Source organism: Perognathus longimembris, chromosome 21 (genome assembly GCF_023159225.1).
Source record: "Perognathus longimembris pacificus isolate PPM17 chromosome 21, ASM2315922v1, whole genome shotgun sequence".
NCBI classification, from domain to species: domain Eukaryota; kingdom Metazoa; phylum Chordata; class Mammalia; order Rodentia; family Heteromyidae; genus Perognathus; species Perognathus longimembris.
In genome coordinates, this window is record NC_063181.1 from 6,010,649 (window position 1) to 6,033,702 (window position 23,054).

The following is a 23,054-nucleotide window of genomic DNA, read 5'->3' on the forward strand; positions in this document are numbered from 1 at the left end:
GCTGCGAAGACTGGAACAGCGCACACGCGGGCTCCCAAAGACAAGCCACACTGAGCAAAACCACACCAGCCCCATGCTTGAACCACGCTGGAGATAAGGCCACTCCACAGCCCCAGAAGGGCGAATCACTCCCCACGGGCAACTTACCCACTGACTGCGGCTTTTTTAGTTTGCTTGTTGTGATGTAAAACAATCTGATGGAAAGTGCTTCTTCCTGCGTGGGTCTCAGCTCCTCACGTCAGCACGGGATGGGTCTTCTATTGTTCCTTAGCGAACCAACCTCTTCCTCGGTGAGGAATCAAGGGTACATCTCGTATAGTTCCTTTCTGGATACTCAGACTGTTTTGTTTCTCATGACCCATTTCACTTGGCAGATTCCGTGTGTCAGCCATCCAGCCCTTCTATCTCATTAGGCTTTCTCCATCTCCAAATAGAGCTGTTTGGGGGAATTTCCATAGTGAGCCAAAGAGAGCTCTGGTTCTAAATGACACCTGGCTAGCAGCCTCCAGGCAGCCTTTCCCAAGTCTTTGATGAGATGCCCACAAAGTCCTAGCAAAGCCGTCCACAAACCAGGGCTGACGACTCAATGCCAGAATGTTGGAAGAAGTGACGCTAATGGCAAAGCAGATGGAGCCGGGCTGAGGATAACCTTTAACTCACGGCACACCAAGGACTGGCCCACAAAGCAGACAGCATCTGCGAAAACAGAGAGCTCCCTGGCTCCCAGCCCCAGGCTCAGGAGCAAACATAAAAGCAAGCAGACCCGTGTCTTCTAATTCGGTTCCCACTCCACCTGCTCCCAGCCGACCACCGCTACACCCAGACAGAGATAGAAAGTGCTAGAAAACATTGGAGGGGTTTGGGGAGGACGTGGCAAAGAGGTGGGAGAGACTGGATGCAGTGTGAGCCCTACTGACAAGTCAAGGGAGGAGCTGGAGAGGGTGGGGCAGCAGTGCATCCTGGGAGTTGTCATTTTCCTGTGTGGTATCGCCTCAGCAGGAGCTGGAGAGGGTGGGGCAGCAGTGCATCCTGGGAGTTGTCATTTTCCTGTGTGGTATCGCCTCAGCAGGAGCTGGAGAGGGTGGGGCAGCAGTGCATCCTGGGAGTTGTCATTTTCCTGTGTGGTATCGCCTCAGCAGGAGCTGGAGAGGGTGGGGCAGCAGTGCATCCTGGGAGTTGTCATTTTCCTGTGTGGTATCGCCTCAGCAGGAGCTGGAGAGGGTGGGGCAGCAGTGCATCCTGGGAGTTGTCATTTTCCTGTGTGGTATCGCCTCAGCAGGATAGAAGGGGCTCTTGAGGCTCAGGCTGAAGGTACTAAGGCTTTTACTAGCATTCTATTTATGTTTACATTTTTTAAAAAAGAAATTAAGTTAGCTAATAATTAGATATTGGCTTATTCATGTAGCAGACACATTGTGCATAATGTACAAGAGTGGCACTCGGGAAACTGGGCCTTCCTTACACTAACTTATCTTTTTTTTCTATAAATTTAAAGCCATTGTCATCAATTATGGAATGTTCTGTTTCAATAATAAGATACAAGGAGAAATATTTCTTGTGCTTTATAAAGAGGATAGTCTGAAGATGACAGATTTCCAGATTAGATTTCTTATAACTACCTTTTTAAAAAAAAATAGGAAAACCATACAAATAGTGCCACTGATTAGTTAAATGCTGGAATGTTGGTAAAGTAATTCTGGAACCAGGCATGGTGGCTCATCTCTGTCATCCCAGCTATTTTGGTGGCAGATACAGGAGGATTATAGTTTGAAGCCAGCCTGGGCACAAAGTAAGAGCCTATCTCCAAGAACAAGTAGGGAGCAGTGCTCTCTAATCCCGACTATGTGGGAGAAAGAGGAGGATCATCGTCTGAGATTGGACCTAGGAAAACTTGAAACCTTACCTGACATAAATTGAAAAGAATAAAAAAAACGGGCTCTTGCCGCAGAGTGCACTAAGGGCTATCACAGTTCAGCACCATTTCGTTTACATGTGGATTTCTAAAAATAGAATCTTCAAGGTGGAATGCCTTCCTTCCCGTGGCGGTGGAATGTGGTTTGTAGCACGTGGTTGATAAGGGCTCCGTGATGACAGAAGTACTGCAGCGGGAGGGAGCCACGCACCTCTCTCCCCCCAGGGCACTTGGGCTGAGGGCTTTCAGGAGGAATGCATACTTCTTCCCTTTGAAACAAAGTGAATTACTAGCAAGATATTGAATAGTGCTAGTCTTTATAAGTATAGCTACGTGGAGGGTATATTTTTGGTAGAGAACACAAATATACGATGTGTGTTCTTAACCATTTGTCCACTGGTGATGTCTTCTCGCGTCGTTACTGCTGGGTATCATCTGCACGGCTAGGCTCTCTCTCTCCATTTGCTCTTCCTGAGAGGCCCAACTGATAGCACAAGCTAGACCAACAAGGAGTCAGGTAAATCTCCCCTACCAAACCACAGCCCACTGAAGACCCAGAGGTCCTCGGCCTCACAGGGCTGCTTGTTGTTTGCCCAACCTTGAGCTGTCTGAAAGAGTTTGGTTTCTTCCTAGGGAGACACAGTGTGTAAATGAGAGAGACCCCAACAGCCCTGGAGACCCTGGGCCAGAAAGGAACCTGTGAGACAGTTGACAGGCGCTGAGCAAGCAGAGGGATTAGCATTAGAAGAGGCAGGCCGGGTCCCACTGAGCTGAGAATCCCAACAGGATCTCACCCCAGAAGGCTCCACTTCCCACTAGACCTCCTTCCCAGCGTTGAAGTTAGTTACCTTCGAATGCAGGAAATGCCAAATTTCCAGAGACAGTGAGTTTTACCAGCCACTTTTCACCTTTCCACTTGAAAGAGCTGACAACCAGTTTCTTCCCAAGGAAATAATGTGGGTGTTGGGGGTCTGAATTGTACCTCCATCCCTGTTAACCACACTCCTGCGTAAAATACACAGTACACCTGCTTCTACAGCTGCCGTGACTCAACATGGGAGGCCCCAAGTGCAGGGCCCAGCCTCCAGCCTAAGGCAGATTCCTCGTGCGTATTGTTTTTATTAGCACTTGTTATCGTGACCTGCCCTGTTCCCTGGATCCAATTCCTGGCACGTCTTGGGTTTTAGATAAAATATTTGTAGAATAAAGTTGACAGTGCAGGAGCGGGAGAAGGAGGCCGTAAGGGGTTTCTAAATGGAGTAAATGTCTCAAATACATATGGACTCTCATTTTCAGATGGATGAGGCTTGGTGCTTGGAGAACTCAACGATTTGTCTGTGACTGAAGCAATCTCTTTCCTTGCTGCCGGGCTTTGCCCTGATGTTTTCTCAAGGCTTTGGGCTTAATGCACACTGAGAGACAGGAGGGGCTTGGGCTTTCCATGTTATTTGTGTTCTCTGATAAGTACAGAAATAACACCGGGAGCAGCAAGCACAGCTCTAGGAGGGGAGCAAGGAGTTTATAAAACCGAGAGGAAGTAAAGGCCGCTCAGGAGAATGAGCCTTGGGACGAGGAAACGAGGGTTATCTGTCTTGTGGCTAGGGACTGGCCGTTTTGTATTGTCTCTCTTCCTTTTCCTCCTCTCGTTAGGCGGTTTATCAGATCATCACGATTGGTTTGTTTGAAACAGGCAACACTCCTCCCTGGGCAGTAGCCACAGGCCGGTGGCACACTGAAGGGCTGGCATGAGTGATGACAAGACCCAAGTGGTGGTGGTCACTGCTGCTTGGGAGAGTGAGCTGGCCTGAACCATTGGCTGACGTTTTTCCTTCCACGTGACCCTAGACCTGCGGGGTGTTCCGATGGCTCCCAGGCCGCCTGGGAGTGTGATTGGGTTGGGCATTTGCCTGGCCTGGCCTGTCTTTATTTGTGGTTAGGTGCTGGGGACACTTGGCAGACTGCAGAGCGAAGGGGCTAAAAAATGTCCCCGGAAAGCTGGAGAACTCAGTGGAATTGCCAGCCCTGCAGGTTCTGCAGATACTAGCTTTTGCATTTTGATGTTATTTTCCCAAATGATCTTTGTGGCTTGGCAGAGGGCCAGACATTCAGAATGATGCTTATTAGAGAAATGGCTTGTGTGAAATGCTGATGGGGGACGAGGAGAAGGATCCTGCTAACTGTTACGGCCAGTTGCGAGTGGTGGAGAGGGCCTTCACCTGACTGTAAAGAGGTGGGCCGCGTTCACATTCTGCCAGCTGTGGCGTGTTGCATCTGCCTCTCCAGGAAACGGAACGCCAACCCTAACTGTAAGGTTAAGATGAGAGAATCACCAAAAACATTTGTGTCATCCCTTCCAGCTTGGTTTTGGAATGTCAGATAGCACCCATGTTGGTAGGGTTACACTCTAAGGCCTCCAGGGGTTATCTGAAACCATGGATAGCAACTAAGCACTGCACACAGCCGTGATCCAGCAATGGTAGCAGTAACTCACTTGGCTGGGGAGGGAGGGGGGGAGAGGAGGGGAGGGCGGGGGACAACATTCAGCCTGGAGACAAGACACAGGGCTGAGCCGAAGAAGATAGTGGGAGATTTCATCCTGCTACGGTGAGAAGGTGAATATTTAGGGGTGGTTCATTTCTGGATATTTGCATTTCCTATTTTCAGTTGACTGTGTGGGTAACGGAAACTGTGGGAGGCCACAGATGTGCGGGGGCTTGGGGAGACTGCTGTCTAAGTTTGTGGAAATGACCATAGAAAAAGTTGCGGGTCGCAGCAGCTCGTTTGTGAAACCCACAACCAGGCTCACGCCACAGTCCTGTCGCGGATTCTCTGAAGTTCTCCTCGGCCATCGCCCTGCTGTATCTTCTTACTCGTGTGCACATGGGGGGGGCCGGAGCCCCCACAGTGGAAGTCCACCCTGACAAGCCCTCATTTGATATTTCTCATGCTCTAAGAGGATCTCTTCTGACTTATTTTACCCTCGTGAAAGCCTTTACTCTCTCAGATTACTTAGCAAGGAACTAGAAGGCACTGAGTGTGCTTGAGTCAATTTCTTGTACAGCATGCAGGACTGGTAGGTGGTTGATTTAAGTTGCCAAGATGAGTACCTGGTTTGGAATGAGACGGTGTGGGGACCGGAATGGATGTCTAGCTGGCAGGAAGGAAAACCAGAGAAGCCATTGTGAGGTATCCGGCAGTAGGTAGTGTCTCAGGGCTTGGAGGAAAGTAAGGTCTTCCGTGTGTCCCTTAAAGCTTCACGCAAACCATCATCAATTCCGTCTCCCTACCTGTCTGTCTCAGACATGCAAACACCAAATCAACTTTAAAGCAAAGCCGCATTTCTCCTTTGGCTTCGACAAAGACCTCTGAAAGGATCGGTCCCACTCCTTGGGGATTTGCATGCCTTTCTTTGAGGGCTGCAACTCAACAAACCAACTCAGCCAACCAACCGGTGCACATTTAAAGCTTTGTTCTGCCTCCTCTCAGACGGTGCTATGATCTACTCTTTCTCATTATTTTAAATAAGAGTAAATCTGCCAAGCAGTAATTTCCTTGCTAATTAGCCAATTCATTTTCAGTTTCAAATACAACAGCGTGTCCTCCCCTCTCCCTCCCCTCTTGTCTCGTGTTCTACCCAGGAGATGTCGTTTGCACTCAATTCTATTTTCTCCACATTTTTCACATTAGCACAATTTCTCCTCAATAGTGTATGTGGAACAGGTGAAGTTCTCTCTGCGGGAATCAATGATTATTTTTCAATAATTGAGGTACCTCCCCCCTGTATCCCTTCGTACATAATTTCAGTAAATAAGCTTTCTGAGGGTGGCTGGAGTTGAACACTAGCGTCTAGTGCTAACCTCTGCTAGGATATCTATACTAGGTTCAATAGCCTCTCCCAGGCTGGGGCCATTTTATTCACTAGCTTCTCAGAATACTGATGCCTAGAGACTTAAAAAAAAATAACCATCCCCAATAAATTAGACAATTATGATTGAGTACTGCATTTGCTTTCAAGGTGCAGAGCAAACATCTCACAGATGATATTTGAATCAGGAAGTCTCCAGTCTTCAAGCAGGCTCTCATTCACAGAATTTTTTCCGTTTGCTGTGTATGAGCCGGTGAATCCATTCACTCCGAATATTGCAGCAGCTGAGCCTGGAAGGAGCTGTTCTCCTTCAAGTTGGTGCTGGAGGAGCTGGAGTGAGAGACGTTGACAGGCCCCAAATGACACTTCCTCCTTATTGATTTGATGTGAACACCTGGGCTAAGTCGACAAGACCGAGAAATAGGTTGTAATTGGTTTCTGATGTGCAGTAGCAACCTGTCAAATTATTGCTTGTATGTAGGTTTATTAACTCTTTCCTTCTGTATGAGTTAATTTTCCTTAGAAGCATTGCCGTGACTTGGAATTTTTGTTTTAAACCACAGTGGAATTTAATATTTTTCAGGAACGAAGCCGGCTATTTGCTACATATTCTCTGTTAACGCTGTGTTCCTAAATGACAACATACGTTCTTACCAATTCTTCATTTGTCTCCAACATTATCACAGACACAGGGGGTAACTTCCAGAAACCTTAGTGGAATGAAGCCACGCAGTGTTTACATTTTTTGGCTTCTCTTAAAAGCAGGCAACAACGGTACATCTAGTACACACTGGAGAAGGTCCTATCCTAAGTACTTTGTAAGAATTATTGCATTGAACACCCTGGCTTTACGAGGAAAGCAGCTACATTAACAAGTTATATGAGACTGTGACTTAGAATACATTTAGAGCCAGGTGCTGGTGGCTCACGCCTGTAATCTTAGCTACTCAGGAGGTTGAGATCTGAGGATCACGGTTCAAAGCCATCCTGGGCAGGAACGTCCATGAGACTCTTATCTCCAATAAACTACTCAGAAAAAGCCAGACATGGTGCTGTGGGTCAAGTGGTAGAGTGTTAGCCTTGAGCAAAAGCAGCTCAGGTACAGTGCCCAGGCCCCAAGTTCAAGCCCCAGGACTGGCACTAAAAGACACACACACACACACACACACACACACACACAGAGAGACAGACAGACAGACAGAGACAGAGAGACAAAGAGACAGAGAGACAGAGACAGAGAGAGACAGAGACAGAGAATTCATGCGGACATGTGAAGCTCACATCTGAGCAGGATGAATGACTTGGGCCCATAACCAGTACAATGCCTAAACTATATGCAAGGTATAAACTATATGCAAGATTAGCAGAGGGTCAGAGGGAAACACATCTAATTAAGGTACCGCTGCTAGCATCCTTGTTCTTAGGGACCAAGGATAGGGCATTGACATTTTTTGGGGGTGGGGAAGACACAAAATGAGAGACTCAGTACAACCTCTAATAGTGCCCAGGAGGGAACTCAAGCCATGTCTTCTGGGTTCTGTAGTTCTCTGAGGATTGATGAGGAGAAAAGTAGAGATAATGACAACTATTTCTCCCAGGACTCACCTCCAAATAATCCTAATTTTCTTTGGTGGGATAATTTTCTTTTATTACTTAAGAACGTTTTGTTCTTCCGCAAACAAGGATCATTAGCTCAAGCAAAGACTGCTGTTGTTCCTTCTTTTGTTTTGACAGAGGTTTTTTTGCTTGTTATCTTTGTTCATCCGTGCTTCTTCCTGACAGGTGGAAATATCCTGATAGGATATCAAGTTGCCAGCACGAATGCCCACATTGTAGCATTTCCATTTCACTGGTGTAAGAAGTCTTTGTGCCAGAGTGAGAATTCTGCTGGTAATAAAAGTGTCCCTTTGTATATTGTCATTATTTTCCTCCTCTTAAGAATTAGAGAGTTGTAGAAGAATGCTTTCTGAGTGGACATGCCGTCGTTCAAGTCATAACTGTAACCAAACGTAGTCTCTTATAATGTAGAGTTTTGTCCAGGGAACATTCTCATTTTGAAAAAGAAAACAAAAAACAACTGCATCATCACAGTGGTGGGAAGAAGATTCTGTAAGGTGTCATTTTATAAACACAAATGTCCCTGGGGCACCCTGTCTAGTAGCGCTCAGACAATGGTTCAAGAAGAGAGAAGTTGATTCAGCAGGTCTGCAGAGTCTCACCCCTGCCCCGAATCAGAGCAGAGGGAGATTTCTAACTTCAATCTGTAGTTCAAGATAGAAATGTTTCAAACCTTAAAAATATCGAGATGACGGCACAGTCTAAAGAAAACACAAGTACTTCTTAAAAGCAGTGTTGGAAATCATATTGCAAAAAATGACAGAAACTGTAGGATCTATGAAATGAGATGTCTGTCGATTGGTTGATTATCCCAGCTTTCCACAGGTGGTAGATTTCATGTGTGGATTTTAATTTTTATAAAGTCTAATTTGCCTCTTTTTTTTTTTGCTTATTATGGCTATTTATTGCAATTCCTGTAAGTGGTAACTGAGGGGCAGGGTGGGTGTGGAAAGGGAAGAGAGCTTTATTTTTCACTCTATTTCTTTTGTTTGTTTGCTGTCTAAATGTTATTTTATTGTATTGTAAAGGTGATGTACAGAGGGGCTACAGTTATATAAGTAAGGAGTACATTTCTTGTTACACAGTGTGACCCTCCCTCATTTTCTCCTACTTTTCCTCCCCCCTGAAAGTCTAATTTTTCCTTGTCTACATGTATAACAAGACAAAGTCTTGCTCTGTATCTGAAGTTGGCCAGAAACCTCTGATCGTCCTGCTTCTACCTCCTGAGTGCTGAGATTACAGGTGTGAACCACCACTGTTGGCTGGCTTTGATTTGGGATGAGGGCAGGAAGTACTGAAAAGTTTTGAAAAGTCTGGTGATGTTCAAAGGTTGTTGAGTACATGCGAAATGACCTGGCAGAAACTATGTGTATTTGCAATTTTGGAATATATTAAAATATTGTCTCTATATTCTACTCCTTATATTCGTTGCATAATTCACACTGGAAATTTACCACAGAATTATCAACAGAAGGAATAGAATACAGCTGTGAAACCATCCAGTTATAAAAGATAATAGCCGATTTTGAATTGTACACCCCACTGGAATGTCATTGAAGAATATGGGTAAAATAGAAGTTGTTTGTAGACAAGCAAGTCCTGGGTATTTACTGCTAATAACCTATCACAAAAAAATCTAAAAACAGAAAGAAACTAAAAGCAAAGAATTAAGAAATCCTGAACTTAATGTGCAAATTAAAAGGAGCAAAACTGTAAGGCAATAACAACAGTGATAATTAAAATAATAATGACACTGAATAATTCAGAGCTATAAAACCAAGTAATAAATAACATGTTGTATAATACTCTGGAGAATGATAGAATGAGATAAAATGGAGAATTGAAACTAAAATCCTTATAGCTTTCTCAGAAATTAATGATATTGGTTAAAATCAGATGCTGAGAAGGTAAGGGCATGAAAACATTAAATAAACAATAAAAGAATAGAAACAGAATATTTAATAGAAACAGAATTTCCTAGCCCTATGAAGGAAGAGTAGAGTTGCTGATGGGCAATAATTACTGATCCTTACTATGCACTGAAAGCTTGAACCTCAAAACACGACTCATGGCTAGGGAACATATAAGTCCTTCCCTCCAGTCGTATAGGAAAATAACTCTCAATTCCAATGCTGGATCTTCAGAAACATTGAGCTAACTGATTTCAGGTAAAATTCCATCTTCACATTAAATAAAATGTCCCCAGGAATTGCACTATCTGGCTGTAACTAAGAATGTGTATATGAAGAAACTCGACCTTCAGGAAGACTCCTGAACACTCACGCGGATGGAGAGAAGGGGGATTCTTTCCATTCGGGGCCAAGTTGCTTTGTGAGTTCGTGCACTACCTTGTTTTTATTCATAGACAGCTCCAATATTAACCATTTCTTCAGCGGCTCCATTTTGGTCAGCAAGGTCTAGGGCTGCAGACTTACAACCGTGGTCTGACCTCGCCTTCCTCAGCAATCAGAAGACGAGGTCCACACGGAGACCTCTGCGTGGCTGGCGCTCCGCCTTCCACCCTGGAGGTGCGGAGCAAACGGAGCGCCTGTGCCCGTCCTTTGGCGGCCTCCCGGGTGGCAGCCGTTTCCTTCTCATTCCTTTAGAGCTTTGCAGACATGCGCTTTTGGCACTGGCACCCGAGTGGCATTTGCTTTGGAAACATTTCTGCAGCTAAAGACGAAAAAGACATCTGGTGGGGAAGGTAAAAGCCACAGGTAGAGTTCGATTGCAGCTACCGGGGAAAGGAACACAGACAGAGAGGAATCGTTTTGCCATGTATTTGGGATCCTTTGGGGGCAGGGGTTCCTCTGGTCTCAGGAAGAGATGCCTCTCCTGTGTGGGCACTTAGACCTGGCTTAGAACTGGCTGCATGGTCAAGGTCGTTTGAAGGGCAGAAATGCTTCCTCAGACAGGGCTAAAGACGCTGCAGACAGGTCTCTTAGCTGCAGGCCTGCACAAAAGGGCAATCCACTAGTTCCCGTTTGGGATCATCGCATCCTCAAAGGTCTCTCCAGGCAATCCACTCGCTTCCTGAAGGAGAGGGTTAGCGCCTTACGTGTAAGGAGGAGTTCAGATAGGAAGCAACCCTTATTCTGAGCTGAGAATGCTTAATGTCAGAGTGGGCTATGGAATAATTCTGTGTATAGGGCAAAGACAAGGGGAAGGAAGGTGCTATTGTTTATTACTCACCGAGCAAAGCTGGACACATTTATGTGCAGCCCAGACAAGCATCACAGCCTCCAAAGTGGTAGGCGTCCTGGGCCCCCACTTATGCACTGAAAAATGGAGGTGTATATTGCCATGCCCAGAAGCTGCTGAAGAACATAGTAGTATAGTAGTATTTTGATTGAGCTTTCGTATGATTCCAGAGTCTATTTCCAGATGCTTTTACTGAGAGACACTATCACTTAAGAACAATACTTAAGAAGAGGGATTCAATTATCCATTTATACTTTTAGTGACAGGAAGCAGAAATCCATTCAAGATGAAAAGCAAGGGTTTATTGCTCCACTGAGCACATCAACAACATACTTTTGTCATGATATTTGAGCTGGCCTTTGCTAGGTAATAGGATTCTAACAATTTTTGAGATATAATTGGATCACAATATAAATGCATATTTGATAGATACAACAATTTGATGAGCTTGGGCTATGCAAAAACCGGAACCTGTGATATCAGCACCGCAATCAAAATAATAGCTATAACCATGACTTCCATTCGTTTCTTTATAAAATTTCTCGCTCTGTCTTCCTCTCTCTCCCTCTCCCTCCCCTTCTCCCTCCCTCCTCTCTCTCCCCCATTCCCCTCCCTCCCTCCCCACTGGGGTTTGAACTCAGGATCTCATGCTTGCTAGGTAGGGATGGACCCTTCTTCCAGCCCAGTTTGTGTTTGCTACTTTTTGAGATAGTCTCCCTTCCTTCCGGGCCAGCCTGGACCTTGATCCTCCTATTTGTGCCTCCACATATCATTGAGACGACAGCAACGCCCCTTCCTAACAACTGGTCGAGACGGAGTCTCAAGGACTCTTTTTCCTCGGGCTGACTCGATCCTTGACCTCTTGATCCTTACCTCCCAAGTAGCTCAGATGACCTGATGGCTCCACTTCACCCCAGCTGATGGAAAGTCTTCGGAATTTCGCTTTGGTTTTCTGTGTGTGTGTTCTTTTACATTCTTCGTTAAGACCTCCCCTCTCAGCACACTCTGAAGAAAATGCCATGTTGGTAATTATTGTCATGATGTTTATTGTACGGCAGATCGTTGGGCCTCGTCGGCCTGGCGTAACTGGAGCAGTGCCCCCTCCACCCCCGTCCCTTCCACAGCCTGCCCACCCCCCACCCAACAGGATGACACAAAGTTGATCGTTGGAGTTCTGATATAGAAATAGGACGGCACGTCCTCTCCCAGGGGCTGGTGGCCCTCCACGATCTGGTAGAGCCCCAAAGTCCTAAATTAGTGGGTGTATTTCTGCAGGCAGCCACAGGGAGATGCCCAAGAGCAACCAGCCCGTTTTCCCTAGGAATTTTAGTTTCTGGTATTAAAAAAAAAAAAAATCATTTGAGTTACTGTTTGTTTGCAATTGGTACCTGGGACGTTCCATGAGGTAGTGGTTTTTAGATTGGTTGGGCAGCCAGTGTCACATGGGAAAGAGGACCGTCCAACATCCCAGCCCAACCCAGAATCTACCACGCAGGAGAGTCACCTACATTTGAGCTTTCCTTTTCCTCTGGCTTTCCCTTCTCTGTCCCGCTCTACCTCCACCTCCATGATGCACTCTCTCTCTCTCTCTTTCTCTCTCTCTCTCTCCCCACCTGTTGTTTATTTTCAACGAGTCAAGACATTTCCTAGGAACCAAATTACAGACACCTCAGAGCAAGCAAAGCCTCACCAGCCTGACTCAAAAGCCAAACGGGTCCCCAGCCTCTGGGTGATGCAGTGAGCTTCTAGAAGCATGTGCATCATCCTCAAGCAAAAAGAAGGGAGCCCCGTGCTCTAGCTCGCTGCCCCTCTTGGGGTAGCCCCCCTCTGTTACAAAGCAAGGGGATGGCTGCGGAGACCAGAGGCAAGCATGCAAGAAGCATCAACAGGGGTTCTTGCATCTTCTACGTGTGAGGACATAGTCTTCCTTTTAAAGCAGCATTTTATAAAGAAATCCTCCACAGGCTTTTGGTAGGGAGCCGGCAGGGTGATGAGCAGTTGGCATCGTAGTAAAGTGAAGCTCTCTGGGGCTCTGTTTTCCTGGGGGTGGGGGGGGTCTCATGCCGGGTTCTTTGTCCTGCGCCAAGGGCAGCTGGGGGCTCGGGAGGGGCAAAGCCCACAGGGCTCAGCAGCCCTTGTCGTCTCTGTCTGCTTCTGTTCTGCAGATCTGCTTAGGCCCCCCAGGGCACTGTCATCTAACCTCCTGGTTAGATCGATTAGCCTAGAAGGATTTCACTCCATCGAAATACGTAGATTGCGTGAGTGCGTGGGCATGCGTCAGGAAGAAAGTGTGTGGAATTCCTGGACTTTTTGGGGTCCTTCTGGTACAAATCATAAATAGTTTAACAGCATCCAGAATGTCTGAAGAAAATCAAGTCCTCCTAAAACCACACATATGTGCATGTTTCCGTGTGTGTGTGTGTGTGTGTGTGTGTGTGTGTGCGTGCACACAAGAACACTCACAGGGAAGAAAGGAAATAGTCATTCCAGCTTCAGCTTTTGGGTTTCGGGAACAGAGAAGATGATCAAGATTACTGATGAACTTGGCAACTGCTGAGAAGTTTGGCTCATGTGCAATGCCTGCAAAGACAAGACGTTTGGGAGCTGGGCTGATACATTCCTGCTTCTTCCGGAAGAGCTGAGATTTCCTGCCGACATTGGGAAGGTCTGGCATGACTGTGCAGATGGCCTGGGAATCAGCCCCATCAGGGTCAACGACAGGAGCCTGTAGGTGGGCAAACTCCCTGAGAGGAGGAACACGTCTTCTGTTGCTTGGACAGAAGCGTGGCCCTAGCCTGGGCTTGTGCCAGCCATGACCCCTTGATCTAGAATGTTCCCCCTGTCGGTCACCCAGGGCCTAACTGCCTTGGTTCACCGGTTCTCAGATTGAATGTCACCCCTTTAGACTGTGCTTTCCTGCCAATCCGTCCTGGAGCCTCTTCTCACACTTCCGTTTTCTTCTCTTTAAAACGTTGGCCATTTCTTGACATTTTCTCGTTCCTTCCTATTCTTCTCCCTTCTCAAGCATTTGGCCTCAAGGAGAACTGCAATGCAGTTTGCCTTTGCCTCTCTCTCTTGCTTGCTCTTGGAACTCTCCCCTGCAGTAACAAGAACCCAGCAAACAGCACAGAGGGTGGAAAGCTGATTATTACATTTTCTCACAGAAGCCCAAAGTGCTCCAGATTGAAGTTTTAAAGGGAAAAATGCATTGATCAAGACTCGTTGTACTTATAAACCTATTTGTTGAATTGGAAAGAAAAGTAAGGAAAAAATCGCAGCCACTCAAAACACAAAACAACAGAAGGAGGGGGAAAAATGAAACTACTTGAGCAAAAAAAAAAAGAGTTTGCTTTAAAATGAGGCTTTGTGTTTTAAATTTCTGCAAAGGAGACATAATTAAAGTGTTTCACTCTCACCCTGGACCTCTGACAGCAAAATTAGCATGAAGGAGAAACGGTACAAAGTAGGAAGCAAGAGCTGCTTGCCTCAAGCAAATTGTACAATCTAGTTAGGATTCGCGAGTGTGAAAAACAATGGTTTCTGTTCGTTTGTTTCTGAAGGCTTGGGATTGATAGGCGAGCGTTTCAGTGCTTCAGACACACACACAGCCTTCCTTTTGAGCACGGACTTCACCCGTAGCCAGTGTTTACTGAACAAGTGTGCAATGATGACAACAATGGCAGATGAAAGATGTCTGTGCCCCCCTCCTGAGGCATCTCAGACGAGAGAAGAAGAGAAATAAGTGGGAGGGCCATACTGCGCGGTGTGACAGATATGCACAAGGCATTGGGAAATTGCAGGATGGGGCGGGCAGCTTCCTGACAGAGACAGCTACGTCATTGCGAGGCTGAATGTGTTTGCTTTTCATCACGGTGACAAAATGCCTGAGAAAAAGCACCTTAAAGGAGGAGATATATAATTCAGCTCACAGGGATTTCAGTCGCCGTGGGCTGGATCCCTGCTGTGGCTCCGGAGGCCGGATGAAATGTCCTGGTGGAGAAGCCTTGTGGCAGCCAGAAACCAAAGAGAAGCAAACGTCACGCCCACCCCATTACCCACCTCCTCTAGTCAGGTCCCACCTCCTATTAGTCTATTCAAAAATATGAATCTACCCATGGATTGGGTTCATCGATTAGGCACATGCCCTCATCATCCAATCACTTCCCCCAAAGCTGTGCGAGCATTGCATGGAGACCAGGCCTTCCACAGAGAAGCCTCTTGGAAGGACACTTCATATCTAAACCATAAGCATTGAGAAAAACTTAGTACTCTTCAGAGGTATGCCTTGATGGTGGGGGTGCCTGCTTTCAAATTATATGACAAAGCCATTGTAACAAAACAGCATGGTACTCTCACCACAGAGGGCCCAGAAATAAACCCACACATATTCAAACAACTGATCCTTGACAAAGGTGCCCAAAACAAACGATGGGCTAAATACAATGCTTTCATATGTGAGATCTGGAGTCGAAGTAAAAAAGGCATGAGAGGGGAATGGGGGCGGTTGTGGTGGTAGGAGCCTGCAGTCACTGCGTGCTGGACAGGAGGACCGTGGGCCTGGACCACCTTGGGTAGGTCACCCCGAAGCCCTGGCTTACCATCACGTGCAAGGCGAGGACCTCCAGTCCCAGGAGCAGAGGACTGCTCAGCCCTTCCGGGCCGCCATGTCTCAGTGATCCACCCAGAGCACTTGGGCACACCCTGAGGTAATCAGCTTGCTCCGTCTCTTCCCACGGCACAGGACCACATCCCAACCAAGCCGGGATGGAAAGAGCCTGTCAGGTAACAAAGGCCATCCCTTCTGGAAACTGATCCCAGATCCTTTGGATCCTGTTGCAGCAAAGACCTTCTACTTTCAAAAGTGATTTTTCTCTCTGTTTTGCATGCATCAGGCCCAAGTCCTACTGAGATGGGCAAGATGCTTTGATTTAGGATGGTGGGGAAACAAGCTTTTGGCTTGTTCTTGAGTCAGAAGCATCTTATGACTCTAAACTCAGCCGTGATGGGCAGGACAGTCTGGGCCAGCTGCCCTGTGCCATGTTGCGTTAGAGTCTCAAATTTAAGAGAATGTTAATCGCATTTGCCCACGAAGAGGTTTGCTCTCTCCTTGCTCAGAAAGGCATGAGATTGAATCCTCTAAAATGTTTACTCTCTGCCCCTTACTGGTTTCTTTGCTCAAAGTCAGCCTCCTCTTCCAGGATCTCCCTGTTTCTATGGATTGGGTTCAAATGATTTCACAGAGCTTTCTACCACAATCTCACACTCACTTACAAGACAAGAAAAAAGAAAAAAGCATTAAGCATGTCTTACTTTGACAGGCAGAAACTGTCCATTGGGTCCTTGAGGATTTAAACGTAATGCCTAACCTTATAAAGAAGAGATTGGAGATTTTGGGCCATGACACCAAAGCTTTTAAACCAATATAACATGGAGGAACTCCTACCGATCTTGCCAAAGGCAAATGCACGGGTTGAAGTTTTTAAGTAACGTAGCATTGGGGAATGTGCTGATGTCTGAAGGGTCTCAGGATATCCATTCCTCTTTCAGAGCCAACTATGACACTTGCTTGAAGAGATAACAGAAATCGTGATGAACTACTACTGTCTCCTTCCACGAACTCCCACCTGAGGGTCACCAGCACCGTCCAGGGTCCAGAGTCAGGAGATCTCTGAACAGCATGGTCTCCCATGGTTACAACAGAACAGGCTGCAAAGGAGGCTCTGATGCGGTTTATGCTTTACAGACAAGGGCATTTGGGCTTGAAGGTCACAGCTCATCTATTACAGTTCCACCCCTCCGACACTGTGCTGCCCCCCACCTTCTAACAAAAACCAGTCGTGAGAACTGGGGTGCTCCCCTTGCCTTCCTGTGAGGGTTTCCCAGGCTGCAGGTTGACCTCTGAGCCTGACCAGCCCCCTCGACCCCCATTAATGGACTCATCCTATGTGCCCCATATGGCCTTTCTTAAAATATAAACCATGCACAAAACAAACGCCACGAAACAAATACCAGACCAAGATAGAATCTTTAATTTAGTGCTCAAAAAAAATTCCTGCCCAAAGAATGATAAATTACACTGCTTGGTAGAATGCTAAATGTCCTCCCCTTCAGTGAGCGTGAGCTGGTCTTCTCTGTTCCCACCCTCCTTGGAAAGCCTAATGAGGTTCGCGTGACACCTAGCAATTTCCAGGCTTTCTCTTCACATGCCCCTCAGCAACATCTGGCGGCTGTTTATTGCTTACCTGAGAGCCGCGGCGACCGCACCATCTTGACTTAGGCCCAAACCTTTTCTTCCAATTCGTTCCTGACCTCAGTCCGTTTCTTCTGGCCTCTGGCTTTCCTTCTGCCCGTGCAGTGAGGCCCTGGAAGAAGCTCCGCTGGGTCTTGTTTATTTAGGTTAGATGGTTAATGCTGAGGGCGCTTCAACTCTTCTCACTAGACTCCGTGTGGAAGGGACACATGTGTGGCTTTGTAGCCTGGAATGAGCCTGATAAACGGGAGAGTGGATCGTCCATGAGACAGGGAAGGAAGGGAGAAGAGGAGAAAAGGAGAAAGGGAAGAAGGGAGGGAGATAGACATGGAGACACGGCTCTCATTTGCAGTCTTATTTTCCACAGTTTTCAGGTACCCCAAAATACATTGTGAAAACAATGAGATATGTGGGAAGAGAGACCATGTTCCTATGTTTATCACAGGGTGTCTTCATAATTGTTCTGTTTTATTTATTAGTTCTTGCTCATCTCCTGTGGTGCCTCATTTACAAACTTAACTTTATGGTGGATGTGTGGGTACAGAATAGGAAAACGTGGCGTCCCCATCAGTTATGTTTCTATCTGCAATCTCAGGCAATGCTGAGTGCAGCAACAGATCCCCCCAGGATAGAGGTTTACAGCATTGTGGGGTTGTTTTTGTACAGTTTGCTTCCAGGTAAAAAATGACTGAGGCAGAGAGAGGAGGAGAGGAAAGGCGGGGGTTACATTAGGACACATGGTGTCCTAGCCTCCCTCCCCCCCCCAAAAAAAAAGTAGGGACCTGTGTCTAGGAAAAACACATTCCTCAATTTGTTGTATAAATATTTATGCCACCTAACTCATGCCAATCATTGTGCTAAGTTAGGGGAGAGCCTAGGACGAAGTTCACAGCTTGCTCACAACGGGTGTGTCATAAGACTGGATGTTTGCCCCTGTGGCTAGCACCAACGCCTTTGTAGACCACATTTCTTCTGGGGTATAGCTAAGAAACGAACCTCATACCCAACCACAGTACATAGCTATGAACATGGTGTGCCGTTTTTCTCCTCTCTTGAAGGAGTGGAGACACGGATGCCTTTTGGACTGTGGCGAACCACAGGTGAGCACGGAAAGGGACCCCCAGGAAAGCGGCAAGCCATGCAGAGCACGTGTGCACCACTGCTGTACTTTGCCAGTGTGCAAAGAGAGAGCCAAGGGGCTCTGGAGGACTGGGGAAGGCTGGGGGCTCTCGGCAGTGGCTTTGGGGGGTCGTGTGAGCCACCTGGACCCAGCCAACACTCACCTTGCATCATTTCTGCCCTGGCACCACTGGGACACTTCAGAGACAGCGGCTCTGAGCAGGGCAGACAGAACCCAGGAGCATCCTTACCCAACTTGTCATAATGGTTGCTCCAAGCAGCCAACCCAGAGACCCGTGACCCCACAGTGGCTGCAGAATGGGGCAGAGCAAAGCTGGTGGGTGGAAGAATCTAGAAGCTGGGAGATGCTAAGGGAGAGGCTCCACTTTTCTAGAAGGAGGCTCAGGCAGGCCCTGTGCCCTTTGAATCTTGCTGTTTGCCTATCCTCACTTGGGCTCAGAGAATAGCCATGTCAGGCACCATTGGAGTTACCCAAATGAATGAGAGTTCACAAAGATTTCTGTTGACATTAGCCATATACACACTGGCTTCAGTTTCTTCCCTCTTGGTCTAAAAACTGAGAAGAGTTAAATGGTCAAGTAGTTTCTTTGATCTTTCTTCGTCTTCTTTTTTAAATTTTCACAGTATATAAGATCTGATAGCTATCTTTTTTTTTCTTCCTAGTGGAATATTATTAGAAACGGATCTCTGTATTCTTTCACTTTCAGCATGCGTTTTCTGTTTCTGACCTGAAATTGCTGTGTTCTTGCGTATTTCCTGAGGAAGATTCGTTTTTAATTCTCTTTAGCTTCTGGCAATAGGAGACCTCTATGGTATTTCTGGATCTTTATGTGAACAAGATGTCAAATTCTTGATTTCATGAAATCATTTGAGGATTGGAAATGGCTGCCTTGGTGAGTAATAAGGATCTGGTTTCCTTTAAAAAGAAAAGACAGCGATAAGAAGCAGAAATTATTCATCGGCACTTTCCACAAGACTTCTGTTCTCCTCCCCCTTTGAAAATGGCCGGATATTTGCTCAAGGATGTGCTGTGTTTCAGAGGCTGGCCTGGGAAACTAGGGAGATGCCGCTGTGTCATTCATACAGGTCAGCTCCGTTGCTGTCAACTTTGCTGATGGATGTGTGTGCATATACGTTATACCCTATAAATAATAATATTATTATTGCAGGAAAAATTGCTCCGTCTTATTAACTATGTATACAAATACATATTATCCTGTATAATAAAATGTTACTATGGATGATTTAATATTTAATATATAGTAAGTATCATGTGTATGCTATTATTTACCATAGATAATACATATACATTTACTGTATAGTGTATCTTTACAACAACATGGAAAAATACAATTTTTTTTGCCAGTCCTGGACTCAGGGCCTGAGCACTGTCCTTGGCTTCTTTTTGCTCAAGGCTAGCACTCTACCACTTGAGCCGCAGCTCCATTTTCGGCTTTTTCTTTCTATGTGGTGCTGAGGAATTGAACCCAGGGCTTCATGCATGCAAGGCAAGCACTCTAGGAAATATACAATATTAATGTAGGCCCTCATATTTAATGTACATAGGTTACTATAGATAAAGTGGAGGGCTGACTTAAGAGAAACTGCGAGCCACTGGGCAGATACTCTGCATGAATGAACAATTTTTCATTTGCTTTTCAATTCCTGGCTGATTGGTATGAGAGTGCCCCAGTTGTGGACTAAATCTACACAAATCATAGGATTTGCAGGAAAGGTACACTTAAAAAATACTGTGTTTAGAGAGAAATGGCTGCTACGCTCATAGCTAATACTCAGATCGGCCCCCAAGTAGCACTGCGCATACGTTGACCAGGTTTCCCCTTCCCCTCCCACCCCACCCCCGCTCTCCTGTACCCACTCTTCCCATCTCTGGAGAGATGACCCCCGGCCCTCCAGCAGGTCCTGTGTGGAGCCAGCTTTTACACTGATGCAAACGGTCTTCAAGGTCACCTTTAAGTGTGTCCTGTTCTGTCGGAACACTGGGAAAGGCCCGAGTCTTCTGTGTTTTGTGGCCCTGTGGCTAGTTTTTGTTTTCCTATGGTACTTAGAATTGGCGAATTTGAGAAGCTCAAAGAACACTTACCACTTCCTCACCACCCTTCCCCAACTAGGAAACAAGGAAACAGATCACAGGAATGAGGGAGGGGAGGAGAAGGAACAAAGTTTCAAGTTGGACCAGGTTTGATCATAAGCTACCTGAGTGCTACTTGGGTAGAAAGCAAACAACAACAACAGTAACAACAAAAGCCAGTTCTCCTCGGATCTCAGTCAAGTGGGCAGATGGCAATCCACCCAATGGAGGTTGAACTCGAATGCTTGCTCTCCTCCCTGGAGGCCACCACTGGAATCACCAAAGCTTCCTCTCCTTCCTTCTAGTTCTTTCTCTACCCATCTTCACTTTTTGTCTTTCTCTTCTACCCTTCAGGATGCCACAGAAATTTGGGCCCTCGATTATGTTTTAATTTCACAGGAACAATAAATAATGTTTATCCAAATATATACCAAATGTTGCATGGCACATATGTTTACCAAAAGTTATTATTTATCTGCCTAAGAGTAAATCTAGCTGAATGTCTTTTATTTTTTCATTTGCTATTGGTATTTTTGTAGTGTTTTTAAGAATAAGAAAAATGGAACTCTCTGGAAAGCCTACAGCCTCTGTCTCTGTGAACTAAGTCCCTACACCTACATTCTTACAATTTTCAGAGAAAAGAGAGCATGTATTTTGAACCATTGGTCTCTGCAATCAGAGATCACCCCTTCTTAGTGTTTGAACCATAGCCCTCATGCAACAGTGAATATTTCACCATATTTATGAAATAGGAGGATTGTGCTAGATGTACTATGTTCATCTATGATCCCAGTATTGGGGAAATTGTAGCCAGCCTGGGCTGCAAAGTGCAACTCTTATCTCAAAACCAATCAATCAATCAATCCATCAATCAATGGAGTAGAGGTGCAGCTGGAAGAGAAGCCACGCAGCTCGCGACTCTGCCGAGCACCGTGTAATGCCCACATAGAGAAATGCTAGAAGAAGCTCAGCAATTCGGAGCTTCACGTTGGCCTTGGGTTGTACCCCACTCAGTGAAGGAAGCCACCCACCCCAGGACAGACTCGAGTCACCCCACCTGCGCTCTGGTCCACCTTCAGGGTGGGGTTTCACTCTTTCTTCTCTCTTTCCCATTGCAATAACAATTTCATGTTAGTAGACAGTGCCTATTTCCCACCGTTGCCATACAGTTTTCAAAACGACATGCATTTGTAGAACACTGTCTGGCTTTGCTGAGAGAGAGAACAGCATTTGAGCTTTTTTTTTAAGCCAGCAGTGAGCACAGAAGAGACATTTCCCCAGAGTCCAAGGCCCTGGGCTGGGCCAGCAGCGCTGCCCCTTGGCTGTGCATCGTGAGAGGGACCAGGGCCTCTCTGATCCTTGGTGTCTCATTGGCAGCAGACATCTGCATTTCCTTTCCTGGCTGCAGCCCTGTGATTCCAAACTGACAGAAATGTTAGCAGCGCCTCTCCACCATGAAACTCTGTCTGCCCTAGGGCTAGCTTTATGGGAGATGTTTGTTGTGGTGTTTCTTTCCCTATCAAATCCATCGTGTCTCCCCTTTGCTCTGTATCTTCAGCAGTGGGGGGAAATGCCATGTGAAGCCCCGAAATAGCAACAGCCCAGAAGCCAACTTGGAGTCCAGGAGGCTCCACCAGGCCTGGCTGCTGCCAAACACTTGTCAACAAGTCAGCAGCGGGACCTGGGAAGGACCCAGCGGTGGGGCTGTGGCTCAGACTTGCTGCTTGTGTCAGTGCTCTCCCCAGAGAATCTGGCCACGGGGAGCCCCTAGAAAGCCCCAATACCGGCTCCTTCGGCGCACGGCCCGTGGAGACAGCAGCTGGTTCACTGACCATCGTCTGGCCGGCCGAGGGGGAGATGGTGCGTGCAATGGCTCCTAGCTCCTGACTCCCAGCGCCCTCCGGTTCCCATGGCAACCCCGGGGCTCCTGATAGGGTTCTGAGACTGGATGACTTCTTCAGCCCTGTGCCCTGGGCCAGCCCAGACCCCACAAGAGATAGACAGAGAGCTCTTGAGTAGTGACTTCCAGTGTCAAGACCCAACCACTGGAAAATCACTCTCCTGGGCTCCGTGTCTGGCCCGTGGCACAACTGTCTTGAACATGGAATGGGGAAAGGCTCAATGGAGGACTCGCTCCAGAGCAAGGCGTTGTCTTGGTTATGGGGCCCTAGGATGAGGAGTTTCTCAGAACCCATTCCCAGCCTCGTCCATTGTCTGAGCGGCTCCAACACTGAAACTCGGACTATGAAGTGCTCTGAACGATGGGGGTTGCAGTTTCCATTAAATGACAACCAAAAACAGTTCACAATTCACCATCTGCAATATGAATCACAAGATCACTGCAATGTCTGTCAAAGGGGCAAAAGGGTGCAGCTCTTTCCACGCAGCCTGCGTGGGGCTGTGCACACACAGGCAGCCATTGAAATCTACGACTTCATACCACATGCCTCGGAGCTGCCAAACTCGGCACCTGGCGCTGGAGAGCAGGAGGTGATGAGGAGAACGTCCAGGAGCAGGTGCAGTCCTGCAGGGCAAGTGGCCGTGCTCGGAGATGGAAATAGAGGGCATTCCATGCAAGCTATGTCTAGTGAGATATGAGCACCAGAGGGGAGACACTTAACTCAGGTTAGAATGGAGGTGAGACTTCCAAAAGAGATGATTCTACGGAATATTTCTAACAGTCCTCTGACGTTATGCCAATATCTGTCTTTCTCAGGGAGAAAAACCAAAGAAAGTCACTCAAGTATTGCTTACAAGTTGCAGATTCAACACTCAAATCCATGTAGAGCCAACTCCCTCTCTTCCCACCCGACCCGCAACAAATCGTTTCTACTTTCACTGTTGTTTTCTTTACTTTAGAAAGCGTTGCCAATGCAACGAATTCAGTCACTTTACTTAAGGAGAAATGAATTTCTGTTGGCGTATGCTTCTCTTCCAGAAGCTTTCTCGTCTTGACAGCATACTCCTGATTGAAAAA